At 34.9% G+C, this 14,739-nt stretch overlaps 2 long non-coding RNA genes across 2 annotated transcripts; both read right to left on the minus strand.

Annotated features, from left to right (window-relative positions):
• Positions 1–2,492: 2,492 nt before the first annotated feature.
• Positions 2,493–2,965, minus strand: LOC118489351. The gene is made up of 3 exons (XR_004887368.1): positions 2,903–2,965; positions 2,627–2,818; positions 2,493–2,534 (listed from the first exon to the last, which is right to left on the minus strand). It is a non-coding gene; the product is annotated as an uncharacterized LOC118489351 (long non-coding RNA).
• Positions 2,966–9,851: 6,886 nt separating this feature from the next.
• Positions 9,852–11,720, minus strand: LOC110922695. The gene is made up of 3 exons (XR_002583380.2): positions 11,578–11,720; positions 10,993–11,421; positions 9,852–10,048 (listed from the first exon to the last, which is right to left on the minus strand). It is a non-coding gene; the product is annotated as an uncharacterized LOC110922695 (long non-coding RNA).
• Positions 11,721–14,739: the final 3,019 nt, after the last annotated feature.

The raw sequence follows: 14,739 nt of genomic DNA on the forward strand, positions 1-14,739 counted from the left end.
GATCAGATGGTGGTCTGATCGGACGGCGTTCCGTCCTGGTCGTTCCATTCATCTGACACTTGGTTGTTTCGATTGTTTGTCATTTTATTGAGATGTTTTTGATAACGTGTTAAGCAATAGAAACCTCGTCTTTACTTGGTATTCCCGGTCGGACAGGAACCACCCAAATCCGGTCAGTTAACTGTTCAAGACGGTGTTCCATATTAAACTGTAATTGGTAACCCTCGGTGATAGGATCCAGATCTTGGACCAACACCACCACAAGAATGAGTAGGAAGTCGGTGCAAGCTCCGATTCTATTGGTTTGAGTGCATTGAGTGTAAAAGAGTTGAAAGAAAGTGGGAAAACCTTCTCTCAATCCTTTTCACCGTGAATATGTTTAGATCTATGAAAGATCTTTGTTCGTTTATGTGGAAATCGGTTAGATTCAAGTTGTTCTTGAAGGATTGAAGCCTAAAACACGAAGTTCTCAAGAACACCATGATGACGTCATCCTAGAACACCTCAAATCTAGTGATTTCACGGTTAAAAGTTAAGATTCAAAAGATAGAAAGGTGTAGGAGTGCGCGAAGATCAAGAAAGTACAAGATGTAGGACGAGATCTTACCGGAATCGAGAGAAATCGAGGAAAAGGTGAGGAGCACGAGCTGTTCGGTTAGAGAGTTTCCAAAAGTGGAAAGAATGAGAGTGACATGTGGTATTTATAGAGTTCCAAAAGTGGAAAGGGCTGGCCGGTCGGATGGCATCTCGCCCGAGTGGCAGCCCGGTCGGATGACGCCTCGAACGAATGGCAGCCCGGTCGGATAGCAATCCGGCCGGTTGGCACCTGGTTCGAGTGCTTGGCGTGACGAGTTTTGTTGTTTCGATTTCGATTGCAAGCGTTGCGATGCGATAGAGTTTCTTAGTCAAATTACTTTTAATCCCAACTACTCATATCTGGCGCTATCTCTTCTCCACTAATTATCATACTATATCTACATACAAGCATCCTTAGTTCGTATTCGTTTAGCGTTTGCGATTCGATTGCGATTGAGTTCGATTGCGATTCGATTGATTACCATACATAACATAAATAAACATGCACAAGTAACACATAAGGCACACACACACGTATAACAATCACCAAAATGCGAAATTCGAGTTGCGAGCGCGATGTCGATTAGATTAGTTCGATTAGCATTTAATTGACTTTATCGCATTGTTACTTCCTATTGTTCACAGTCGTAAAGCGGTTCGTAGCGATAAATATACATCGATTATTGTCGTTTATTGTGATTATAATTAATTACTCCACATAATACAACTTACGTAAAACATAAAATAGGCTAACTATGGTCAAAGAAGTCAAAACAGGAATTGAGCCAGGAGAGACAGATTGCAATTAGCAATCTTTTCTTCCTTTGACTTCTATCTTGACTTTGACTTTGACTTCCGAAACACGGGGTTTTACAACTGTTTTTTAGGGAAACCGCTGATGGTCAATATCAGTGGATGTCAACAATAAAAAAGTGAGCAGTGGCTATTTTTTCCTATCAGTGGATACCCAACAGTTTTTGAAACACTGATGTTTGGTCAGTCAGTGGTCAACACGAAGATTGAAGAAACAGAGGTTGTATTTCAGCAGTGGATAACTTTTAACAATCAAATGTTTGAACCAATTTCAAGAATACTATACCCAAACAATCAAGATTAGGAGCTTAATAATCATCCAAGTGTACTTGATTTTAATTTATTAGTACAAGATGAAACAACTGTTCAATTTATAGTACAGATCAAACCACTGAAGTGATGTGATAAATACTGTTACATATAAACACTGTTGTGATAAACACTGTTACATATAAATACTGATGTCATAAAAATTGTTACATATAAAACACTGAGGTGATGACATCTAACAACCTAACAGACTATAAAACACTGATGTGAAAAACACTGTTACATATAAACACTGTTAACATAAACAAAGATAGAATAACTAATGTTGATGCTGAACCACTGTTGTTGTTGGACAGTGTTTCACCTTTGGTTGATCAGGCCTTTGGTTCATCAGTGCTTGTGTTCAACAGGACTTTGGTCTTCATCAGTGGTTTGGTCATTGAACAGTGGATGATGTTCATCAGACTTTGTGTACAACCGTCGTTATATGAAACAATTGTTAGGCAGATCAGTGTTTTGCCTTATTAACTTGTTATAACCACTGTCATTGTAGGAAACCTAGCTGGGCAGTGCTTATTGTGGATCAACGTGCAGCTTCAACAGCCAAATCAACATCATCTTTATCTCCTTCAGCAATATCCACTATGTTTTACTCGGTTCTTGGATCAAACATCTCGAACGATTTCCCTTTTCATCAAAACAATTAATATGAAAAAAGCACGTGGAACTAACAGCAAAACGTACACCTGAAACAGAATCGTCGATTAAGAATCAAAAAAACATGTGGAATTAACAATGCATAGATTAGTGAAAGAAACTTACGGTGCTGATTAAGAAAACTCCGTTTAATTGCTCAAATTGAGATGACGGGTGATCTGCAAGCGATTACAAATGAATCAATGCATCAATAAACGGTAAATCAAAAGATTACAAATACCAAAAAATAAATCACACCAATTGAGGTTACCTTGGTGTTGTGCAATCACTTTGATGTCCATGACAACAGCACCTTCATAAAAAACAAAGTAAAACTGATTGTAAGATTAAAACATTCAATGACATACAGTACACGGGTCCAAATGATCTCAATCATGCACTAAAATTCCTATACTCATCTGAGATTGTCTTCCGCTCCCCATCTTAATTCGTCTCTCCACAACTTCAATTGTAAAGAAAAGGGAAAAAAATCAAATACATGACTAAGACAACCTCATGAAAGTGGGACTGTAAATGAGTACCATACCGAATAACAAAAAGGGATGAAGCCTAAACTTTTGGGCTGGTATCACCTATCAACAGACCTGAAAACAAAATCAGTTTCTAAACAATGACTTCATGAAACTGAAAATCATTAAAGCAAACACAAATTAAGTAACAACCAACCTTAATTCAAAAGCCTGCAAATATAAAATTGCAACATGAACAAATGAAGTACAACTTGCTGCAAAAATAATAAAGTGTAAAAACAATCTAAAAACTTCTCTGTAATTAAGTAGTTAAGCTACTCAATTTAGTTAACTACATAAACAATGCAACAATGAATTTACCGTCCTTCTCCTTCACATTTCCATCTCCTCGTCCGGCAGAGGTTGCTTCTAATCAGCAAACTGTATAAAATAATAATAATAATAATAATAAAATAAGCATAAAATCTATATATTCTGCTTGGATTGCTAGAATAATAGTATGAAAGTTGAAATAAAAACAGAGGATCAAGAAACATAGGAGCATCAAAAATTACTAACATGGGTGAATAAATCAACAAAAAAAGCTTGTGAAAGACATGAACGACAAACATATCAAAATCAGTCTACTCGTAATCACATGATACAACAAAACAAGCATTTGAATAAACAATAACAAAGGAAAGACAAAATCAAAAGCTACAAACAGAGTTATTCATAAATTTCAGATATATACAATAATAAAAACATTATTAGAACATACCAGTGTCACCGATTAACAGGAGCTTGTACAAAAGGGTTCATCGAGTACGATAAGAAACCTTAGGAGATCTGCTTCTTCTTCTGAGGGTACAAAAGGGTTCATCGGGTTCAGTATGAGAAAATAGATAAAACGAAATAAAATTTTTGAATGAAAAAATAGATCTTACATGATTATTCTCTTCTTCAGCCACTCGACGGTACATGATTTAGGGTTTTAAACGCAGATGTATCCAATAGAAGTAACCTCTGCCGGACGTTGTTGAGGAGATGAAAATGTGAAGAAGGAGAAGGATGAACATCAGAGAGAAAGGGGATCTGAACATCGATCGGAATAGAGCAGAGCAAAGGGAGAGAGAAAGTGGGAAGCCCTAAATGAGTAAATGAGGGAGGATATAAATAAAAGAGGGCAGTGGTATTGTTGGGCGAGAAAAAGGGAAAACGATGCCCTCATCTACTGACACGTGACCCAAATCACTTTCATTTATTATATATAATAGATACGTTAAACTATGTTAGAACCCCGTGTATTATACAATATATATTGATTCTACCATATCACAAAATGATCCATTTGTATTTATTATATGGATATATATTATATACCAACTAATATCTAATTTAATTTAATGTGTAAAAATAAAGAGATACATAATCATAAATCATTTAAATGTTACTTGGCTAAAAGAACACACAAAAATATACAGGAATAATATATGTCATGTAAATAAGTGAGAATGAGAGGAATTAAGAAAAAAGTTCGGTAGAGAATAAGGAAATGTATTAATATTTTATTTATATAACTTGAAGATAACTATATGTGAAGTTAATAGATTATTTATATATATCTTTGAAAATTTAAAGTAAAGATAACGAATTTAAATTTACCAATCTAATCAAAATCAAAATATAATAAAAGACTCCATTTAATGGCACATGACATTCTCTCCTACAAATTCTCATTTTTTATTTATATTTTATTTAATAGATTAATAAAAGTTAATCAAACTCAATTTAAGTTTTTAGAAAATTAATTATCTTTATCTTTTATCTTTTTTCTATTATTATCGACTTTAGCGTAGAAGTACACGGCTAAAATTTTGTTTTAATAGGAAAATAACTCAATCTCTTGAATTACTTTAAGTTTTATACACATGTGAGGTCGGTGATAGTTATCGGTTAGCAGCATAACTGCATAATCATTACATATGTGGAGGTTATATATATGGTATTTTTATGTATATGCTATGTAGATTATTTTCGTGGTGTGAAACACTATCTTATAGGGTAATATCAAATAAAAAGTTTATTTTGCCTAAGTGAGATGAAAAAGAATCTTAACCATCCATTTTTCAAGTTAATGGTTAAGATGCAAATGTAGGAGAAAGGAGGAATGGAAGGGTATCTTGGGAAAATCCTATTTATGGACTTTCTCTCTCCACATGCTATGCACATGCATATTTCACCCCCATTTTTTAAATGTTCATAACTTTTTTATACGACATTATTTTTTCATAAAATTTTCACCGTAAAATCGAGCGTCTTTTTATCTTTAATTTGAGTACCATATTGCTATATAAAATATGAACACTAAAAAAACCCACTAAAATGTGTTGTATTTCTATGTTGTATAACATTTTTTTGCTGGATTTTTGTACCATATATTTTTTGCTGAATTTTTTTTCAAATTTTTTTGTGCTGAATTTTTTTTTGTACTACATTTTTTTACTAATTTTTTTCGTGCTATATTTTTTTGTACTAGATTTTTTTGTGTTATATTTTTTATACTAGATTTTTTTGTGCTATCTTTTTTTGTGCTACATTTTTTGTACTATATTTTTTGTACTAGATTTTTTGTGCTAGATTTTTTTGTACTATATTTTTTGTGCTAGATTTTTTTGTAGTAGATTTTTTTGTTGTATTTAAAAAAAAACACAAAAGGGGTGACACATGTCATTTTCACTTCTATTTATAAGGACCAAAATGCTTTTCATTCCTATTTGTTAGGAGTGTCACATATCATCATCACAATCCTTCTTAAGCTAGTTAGGCAAAATCCACTTTTTAGTGGATCCTTCCCCCTATCTTATAAAAAGATGAAAATAACTATTATACATTTATATATATGAATATAAACTCTCCATGAACAGTGATATACTTTTTGAAGTGTTTGTTTATTTTCTATTTATTATTTAGTTTGATTTTTTTTTCTAATAAGTTGTGTTGGTTAAGTTTTTTTTTTTTTTTTTAAATCATATTGTGTAACTATGTTTATTTTTCAACATTGCTATATAACTTTTATTGAAAATGGATACCATTTTGTTGTCGTGCCAAACCGAATCAAAATGGACGATGAATGATAATTTATTATCTGTTCTGTGTTTAATTTTTTTCAACATTGTGATATAAATTTTATTGAAAATGGATATTATGCCGCGATCGTACCAGACTGAGCTGAAATGATCAAAAAACATCTTTATCGATGCAAGTATTTAGTTTTATTGTTTTATGATTTCCATAAACTGGCACCATATCGCTATCATACGGTACCGAACAAGATCAGTAACGGTACTTGTATCCATTTTTATGGATTCATGTTTAACTATGGATAATGTGCCGCTACCGTAGTGAACCGTGCCAAACCGAAGGAACAATATCAGTTTCGATATATATTTTTTATTTTTGTTTTCAATAAACTTACACCGTATCGTACCGAACAACATTGGCACCAGGACCACTATCACTTTTATTGTTTTTGGTTTGGATAATTTTTCATTTATACAACGCTGTTCGTTATGGTATATAAATATCGATACTGTGACGATCTAAACCGGTGTTCGCTTCTATCGTTTTCGATCGATGTAAAACATGTGTTGATTTCTATATTTAGTGAATGTATTACTGGTACTTTAGCGAATAAAGCGATACCGATCCAGCACTCTCGGTTTCATACCGCCGCAAGGCACGGTCAAATACACTAGTTATACATATGAATTCAAATTCAAAGTAGCAATGAATAGTAATTTATATTTTTTAAGTGTTTATTTTTTTAGTAGTAGTATATTTAATATTTAATTTGATTTTTTTAGTAATTAGTGATTTATATTTTTTAAGTGTTTGTTTTTTAGTAGTACTTTATTTAATATTTAATTTGATTTTTTACTAATAATTATATTTCATAATTTTAAGTATTTTTTTATTAGTTGTATTTTATTTATTATTCAATTTGATTTTGTTAGTAATTGCTTGTGTTCTATGTTTTAAAAAAAAAGTCTAAATCCGCATCTATATTTATTTATATTTTAGTAATCTGAGGGCATTGGATCTGTATCGATACGGTTTGTTATAATACCGGAACAAAACATGCACTAGGTATAGAAAACAACACGTGTTTTACATCAGCCGAAAAGATAAAAACGAACACCGGCAGTGGCACCGATGTTCGAACGTTTCAGATTGTCATGGTACAGGTACCGATAATCATTTACCGTCACAAAATGGAGTTGTATATATAAATAATTTTCAAAACCGGCAACCATAAAAATAAATACAAGTATCAGTGCTGATGCCGTACGGTACGACAACGTAACGTTGTCAGTTTATCAAAAGAAAATAAAACAATAACAAAATATACAGTACCGAACCGATGTTGTTCGTTCGGTTTTGGTTTATTGCGGTAGCGACACAATATCTGTTATCAATAAAAGTTATATCACAGTGTGGCAATGTTGAATAAAATAAACATAGAGCGCAAACCAACCAAATCAATATTAACTTAACAACATCGATAATGGTATCGATGTTTGTTTTTATTGTTTTCGATCAATGTAAGGTTTTCTCTTTTGATTAGCGAGTGTCGTTACCGTAACGAACCAAACAGATAATGACCGAATTCCCGCCGCGCAGCAGCAACAGCAACAACAATAATAAAGTTTTTTAGACCAGGCTCAATGGCTATCATTACCTCATCAAACTTGTTTCGTTTTCTCATTCAAAGAAACCTAACTAAATCTTCTACATATATCACCCATACCATCAAATGGGTAGAGGCTAAATCTCATTCGTAATAGAGATAGCGCGTATATTGCATCAAGTACAAGTCACTCTAATATGACACTTCTCAAAATTACTACTTATGTTTCACGCTTCTTCTTCTCCGTAATATCTAACACTTTAAATTATCATTTCATTTCACCCTTTTCATGGGTTTTTAGCTTGGTCACGTCACTAGTAGATTTTGAACGAAAAATCAGATGGGATCTCAAAATTCAATATTTACACTGAAAAAAATTCAAAAATTTTCAATAAAATTAACACTACGAAACGAAAAGAACAGAGGGACCGGGGATCCCTGGCCCATGAGAAGCTCGCCAATGAGTCACGCGACATGCCGTAGCACCAGAAGTGTTGACGTAGGTGATGGTGAAATGGAGAAAATAGTTTTGTCTTGTTTTCACCGACCTATCCACTTCAAACACGGTCGGTTTTGTTGTAGTTCACGAACTTACGACCTCACCGGTTCCCTTTGTTTAGTTGTTAAGAGTCCGGTCTAGTTTTCGATAGATTACGTATATGATTAAAAAAAAATCATTTGCTTCAGTATTTTTTACACACTTAATACATCAAATCACTTCATCAAATTTTGTTTGGTTATAAGGTAACACGTCATTTGTCCTGTAAAAACTTGCACGTATCTAACGAGTTTCTGAACTCTAAGAGGGTCGGGGCGCCGCGTTGTGGGTCTTCCACCACGCGTGGATTAGCGTGATACACCGTCGCCGCCAAAGACCATCACCAGTGAACTTGATAACTCGTTATAGCCACCACACGTGAAGATTTCTTCCCAAACACTCCTGGTTCCTTCTCCTTCACATGATATCATAGGTGTGGTGAGTGATGGGCACCCCCACTAAAATCCATTACTAGTGATGGAACCAAGTTCGATGACGTGACGGAACATGATTGGGTATAGTGAGTGATGAAAAGTGGAGTGCCCCGACCCCCCTAATAAATTATAGCCACGCATTGTGATCACTAAAATCTTCTATTTGGGTTCTATAAAATAACTTGCAACAAACAATGATGAATTTCATTGTATTCACTTAGGGTTCTATAAAATAACTTGCAACAAACAATGATGAATTTCATTGTTTTCACTTAGATTTGTAACATGATTGATGATATTTCCTTTTCGTATTTATAGTTAGATTCGAGGTAAACCATGTGTAAATGATTTTATTTTGAATTTAAGGGTGTTTGAGCTTTTCTCTATTTCACCACTTCAGTGCTTTTTAAACTTCAACCAAGTTAAAGATCATGATGAGCATTCTATTTGTACTCAAGCGGAAGCCCGCGCTTCGCGGCGAGTGTAAAATACAACCACATTACTCTTGGGTTTAGTATCTTATAGTCTTACACTATTGGACGCTTCACCCATTGATGTATCAACCGTAACATCCACCGTGGAAATTGTCAACACCCAAGACAATGAAATTGCCGAAACATGGGACTTTAAAATGTGGAAAGCTAAGAATTTGAAGCTATGGGAACCCGGCCTTTTAAAATAAAGAAACCCCGAATTTTGAAACCAAAAGGACCCAGAATTTGGATTTGCAAGGACCCTTCATTTTACGAATTGTGGGTTTGAGTATCCTTGGAATGGTGAATACCCGAAGTGTAAAAACAGGATTTAGTTTCGGTTTCTTAAAGGGTGACATCATTTAGCAATTGCTTAAACTAGGTTTGGTTTGGATTCATGGTTAAGAATGTATATGATGAAGAAAATAAAGTTTAAAAAAACAAGTGTTAAATGTTAAAAAAAATGAATGAGAAAACTTGTATTTAGTATGGTTTGAAAAAAAATATATAATATATCCATTAGCAGGGGCGATGCTTTGAAGGGGCCGGGAGGGGCGCCCGACCCCCCGAACTTTCGGCCAGTAGTGTTATATATGTAGTTTTCGTATAGAAATTTTTGGGTATATATGTTTTCGACCGCCCGGTTCTATAGAAATTTTTTGGTATATACGTTTTCGACCCCCCCCCCCAAAAAAAAAAAATTTCAAGCTTCGCCGCTGTCCATTAGGTTTGGATTTAAAAAAATAATAATAAAATAAACCACTTGCGGCCCCACACCACCCAGTTGCATGCCCTTGCACACAGGATTAACGAGCGCCTCTCTCCAACGCTACCCCTCCACAGGCCGGTCCACTTAATCTCACGAGCGTCTCAGCTCACAAACGTATTACATATAAAAGTTCATAAGACAGGCCCTCGTGAACACGATTTAAAATTGGCCACTTCTTTTAGGAAAATAGTGATCATTTTTCCAAAGCATTACAATAGCAATTCATTGACTAAAATGACTAAGGTCATCAAAAATATTAGAGCGACTTATCTTACCTACTCTTGGTCAACAGATGTTCCCTCCATTAGAATCCTTGACCCTGCACAAAGTCAACAAACCTTTCATAATCCTAGCAATGCAAGGAACACAACAGGGTACCAATTATTCGTATTATTCCTTTGCAAAGCGATCGTTTGACCCGGCTCAAAGTCAACAAACCTTTCATAGTGATTAGTGATTAAAAAAATCACATAATCACTTGCTTAAGAACTAAGAATAGTTGGGTAATTTTACCATGCAACTGCGAACAGTTTGACTCAGAAAGTGAAAACCGTATGCGTGATCATCATTAAACTATAATAGCATCCCCTTATGTGATAATGTTCATCCAAGCTCTCAAGAAACTGTTTTAAAAAACTTTAACTAGCTAACTTTCATATTTTTCACATTAATCTTGATATTTAATCATCTTATAGCATTCCCTCATATGATTAACAAAATCACAATATTCAACTAGGGGTGTAAACAAGCCAAGCCTATCGTGAGCTACTTGAGATCAGCTCGCCAAAAGCTCGAATCAAGCCAAGCTTAAACATGCTTGAGCCCAAGCTTTAGTTGTCAAGCTCTAGCTGTCTAGCGAGCCTAAAAGTATATAATTTTGATTAGAACTTTTAATTAACATATTAATTATATATAACTAAATAATATATCTTATGTTATATAATAAATAACATACAAGCCAAGTTCGAACTTGAAAAACTATTGACGATCCGAGCTCGCGCTTTTAAGCAGTGGCAGGCACCCCCCCCCCCTTAAAAGTAAAGATTTTAGTGTATTTTGTAGGTAAAAACCATGCCCGCACCCCTTAAAAGTTCGGTTAACCACCCCCCATCGCCCCACAGAAAATAAATCTTGGGTCCGCCACTGCTTTTAAGTTTAACGAACCAAGCTCGAGCTCGGAACGTTTACACCCTTGTACTCAACTTAAGCTGGTCTTAACGAAAATCGAATTAGCAGCATACAAACACCCTGCAGATCAAATACCTTATTTTTCGGAAATTAACCAAAGTACCAAACACCATTCTTCCAGTCCCATTCCTGATGAACTCTCAACCGGTCCAAAGGGTAAGCAATCTTTTCACCAGTACCCTTAAAATGCACCACGTATTTCGACCCGGTTTTCCCAATAACCTTCCCGACCCACCAGCCATCGCGATCATAGGCGTCAACGACCTCCGACAAACGAAAGGCATCGGCCACAATCTCACGAGGCGTTGGGCGGATTCTATCAGTGGACATAAACTCTCGCAAGGGCCCTGAACCATCCTCTTCTAAAAGGGTTCTGTACTGGACAATGTAATCTTTGTTGGAGACCCTAGAGATTATGTTTGCAGGGTAGTATGAACCCTTTAAACCCTCTTCCTTATTCAAAATTTCCACTATATCCCCTCTTTCAAAACCCATTTTAATAACCTACAAGTGATCGTATCAAACAGTCAATAATGAATAAACTACTGAGAATTATAACAAAATTGATCATGGCTTAGTTTCGTGTTTGTTCAGAAATTAAAGGATTCAAACAAACAACCAGTAAGCTACTGAAATTAGAGAGAGAAAACGAGAAATTACCCTTCGATCGCCAGTGAAATATTGAAACCCTAATTTACAGTTTATCGGTAGGATGACTAGTACACGAAATTTGAGCGGTGGATTAGGTCCGTCCGGATGAAGATGGAAAAAAAAATCAATTAAACCCCCTTACCTAAATTTGTAGTATTTTTTCCTCGAATTTAAATAATCCTAACTTTTATTAATTGGCCGATAACTATAAACGAACCGAACGTTCATGAACTTGTTTGGTGGAGGTTTGTTTATGTTCGTTTAATCAAATGAACGAACATGAACACACCTTGTGTTCGTTCATTTGTGTTCATGAACATTCGTTCATTTATGTTCGTGAACGTTCGCTTATTACGTTTGTTTATGTTCGTTTAATTTGTATTAAATACATAAATAGTTATATTTATATAAATATTAGGTTTTCTAACTACTTATATAAATATAGCTCATTAGTATATCTATGAACCCTAATTTAGATGTGTTTTTGGATGAACTGTAATATGTTAGACTTGTTGTTCAATCTTGCTAATTTATGTTTGTTTTCCGTCTATTCAAATACGTTCACTTATTTTTTTTTTGTTTATGTTCGTTAATGTTCGTGAACTGTTCGTTTAGGCTTTAAACGAACGAATATAAACGAACACGAACATGCTCGATTTCTTAATGAACGAACACGAACAAAAAAATTTGTTCGATTATATGTTCGTGTTCGTGTTCATGTTCGGTTAAAGTTAAATGAACGAACACGAACATGCATGTGTTCGTGTTCGTTCGGTTCGTTTACAGGCCTACCGATAACACTTCTAACTTTTCATTTGTACTACACCACTTTCAACTTATTGTCAATAGCATTCTCAATATTAACCCAGTTTGCTAGCATCAGTTGTCACGTCACCAAACCAATGCCACATCAGCTGCCACGTCATCAAAAAAGACATGTCAGATGCCACGTCATCAAAATTTCCACATCAACACACAAGTGCCACATCAGCAAGAAAACTAACTGGGTTAGGGTTCCGTTAGTTTAGGAGTGCTATCGGACAATAAGTTGAAATTTTGGAGTTCTGTGGTACAAATCGAAAGTTGGGTGTGTTATCGGCCAATTGGTGAAAGTTGAGGTTATTTAATTCTAATATCCCTTTTGGTATTTGGTATTTCGGTCGGTTTTTAAGGTGAGTTTATGATTGTGTTTCAAACAAGTATCATCTCAGAGATTAAACTTTAATCGCATAAAAGCATACACGGTTATACTTGGGTACCGCGGGTATAGACACAAACCTAATAGATGAGGAGTTAGGCCACACGAGGCGTTCTCGGGTGGTGGATTCAAGTAGCCCTACCCGATCAGGAACACCGCCGCTGACAGATCGGGTAGGGTGGTTCGGGTATGGTTTTCACGTGATGTTTAAACTAAGTATAAGGGGCTATTTGGTAGCCTCTTAATGACCATTCAAATGCTACCTCTTAATGGTTTAAAACCTCTGAATGAATAAGAGGTAACCTCAAGTCTGAATGGTTAAGAGGTAACCTCTGAATGGTAAATCATCACATGTCACATTCTTCTACATTCTCATTGGTAAAATTGTTAATGGTTCTATTAAGAGGTAGCCCCTTAATATCCATTCAGATGCTACCAAACAGCCCCTAAGTTCAAAGTTGTTGAGTGTATTCCAATGATAGTAGCGACTATAATGTCGATGTATAAACTAAAATTTAAAAAAAAAATTGTTTTCCAAAAAATCTACCATCAATCTTCTCTAAAAAGGTTCTACACTTTTATCCGAACACAATTTTTAATAAATGCCTGTATTTCAACAAGATAAGGTGTTCATTCTACTGCTCAATATCAACAATATATTATTATCAAACGATAGTAACCTACAATTTCTCACAGATATCGTCGAGCAAGCAGAACATGAAGACACAGAAAAACCATATATATGTATATATATATATATATGTGTGTGTGTGTGTGTATGCGCGCATGTGTTCCACGTAATCGGGAAAATGTCACAACGTTCTCATGGAAGATTGTTTCTCCAACAACCTCAAATACAACAAAAGTGTGTTTAGACAAAGATTTCGTATGTTGAAATTCTTATTTTTAAAAATTATAGGTGATTTACAAGCAAATAACATATGGTTTCAAGAGGGCATAGAGGGTAGGATGAAAAGGAGTTTTACGGCATTACAAAAATACACAACTTCCAATAAAAAACAAAAAACTTGCAAGTGGTAATCCTCCTGATGAATACGATGAGTATTTATGTATGGTCGAGAGGACTTTGCGTCCATGTCTACAATAATTTTGTTATGCCGTAATTAACTTATACGGCGAAAAGTTTTTACGAAGACCGACATGCCACGACATAGTTTGGAGAATGTGTCCTAAGGAGTTGCAAGGGCAATATATGAGAGGTAATCTTCAATACCCTACGAGTGCTAGGAGTGGTTAAGTCACAAGACTTGCGGTCTTGGCGTGGGTTTTTTGTACCGCTCGGATCACTCAACGACATCAATGATCTCCAACAATCTCAATTTTTTCGTACCTAACGGAATGGAACCACACCTAATTGTCCATTTCATTTAAACGGGTGCTTATACAAACGTGAATAATATCTTACTAATGGGATCTACTATGTTAACGTTTGTGAAATCGTTTCAACATCCAGCCGATCTGAAAGAAAAGAAATTCAAGAAGGTGCAAGAGTCGGCAAGAAAGGATGTGGAGCGGTCTTTCGGTGTACTAAAGGGGTAATGGGATATACTTAAGCGACAATTGTGGGCTATGACCATAGAAAGGATTAGGAAAGTTGTCTATATGTGCATGATATTGCACAACATGATCTTGAAGAATGACGGAAATGCGATATCATCGGTCCACTTAAGGGATCCCCACGTCGAGTCAGTTTTTGAGGTTTGACGATAATACCCTTGCGAAGTTGCAAAATGAAGATACGCATTTCTGACTTTAATATGATCATGTGGAACATCTTACAACTCTAAATCTACTCCACCTCGAGAAGTCAGACTCCGAATAGTTTTATTATGTTTTTTGGTAGTTTATTTTTAATTTTATGTTTTTTTGCATTTTTTATTTTTTTAGTTTTAATTAATGTAACTTCTATTTTATTTAGTCGAATGTTTTATTTATTTTAAGTTAAAATGCTT

The sequence above is a fragment of the Helianthus annuus genome, chromosome 17 (assembly GCF_002127325.2).
Source record: "Helianthus annuus cultivar XRQ/B chromosome 17, HanXRQr2.0-SUNRISE, whole genome shotgun sequence".
Classification (NCBI taxonomy): domain Eukaryota; kingdom Viridiplantae; phylum Streptophyta; class Magnoliopsida; order Asterales; family Asteraceae; genus Helianthus; species Helianthus annuus.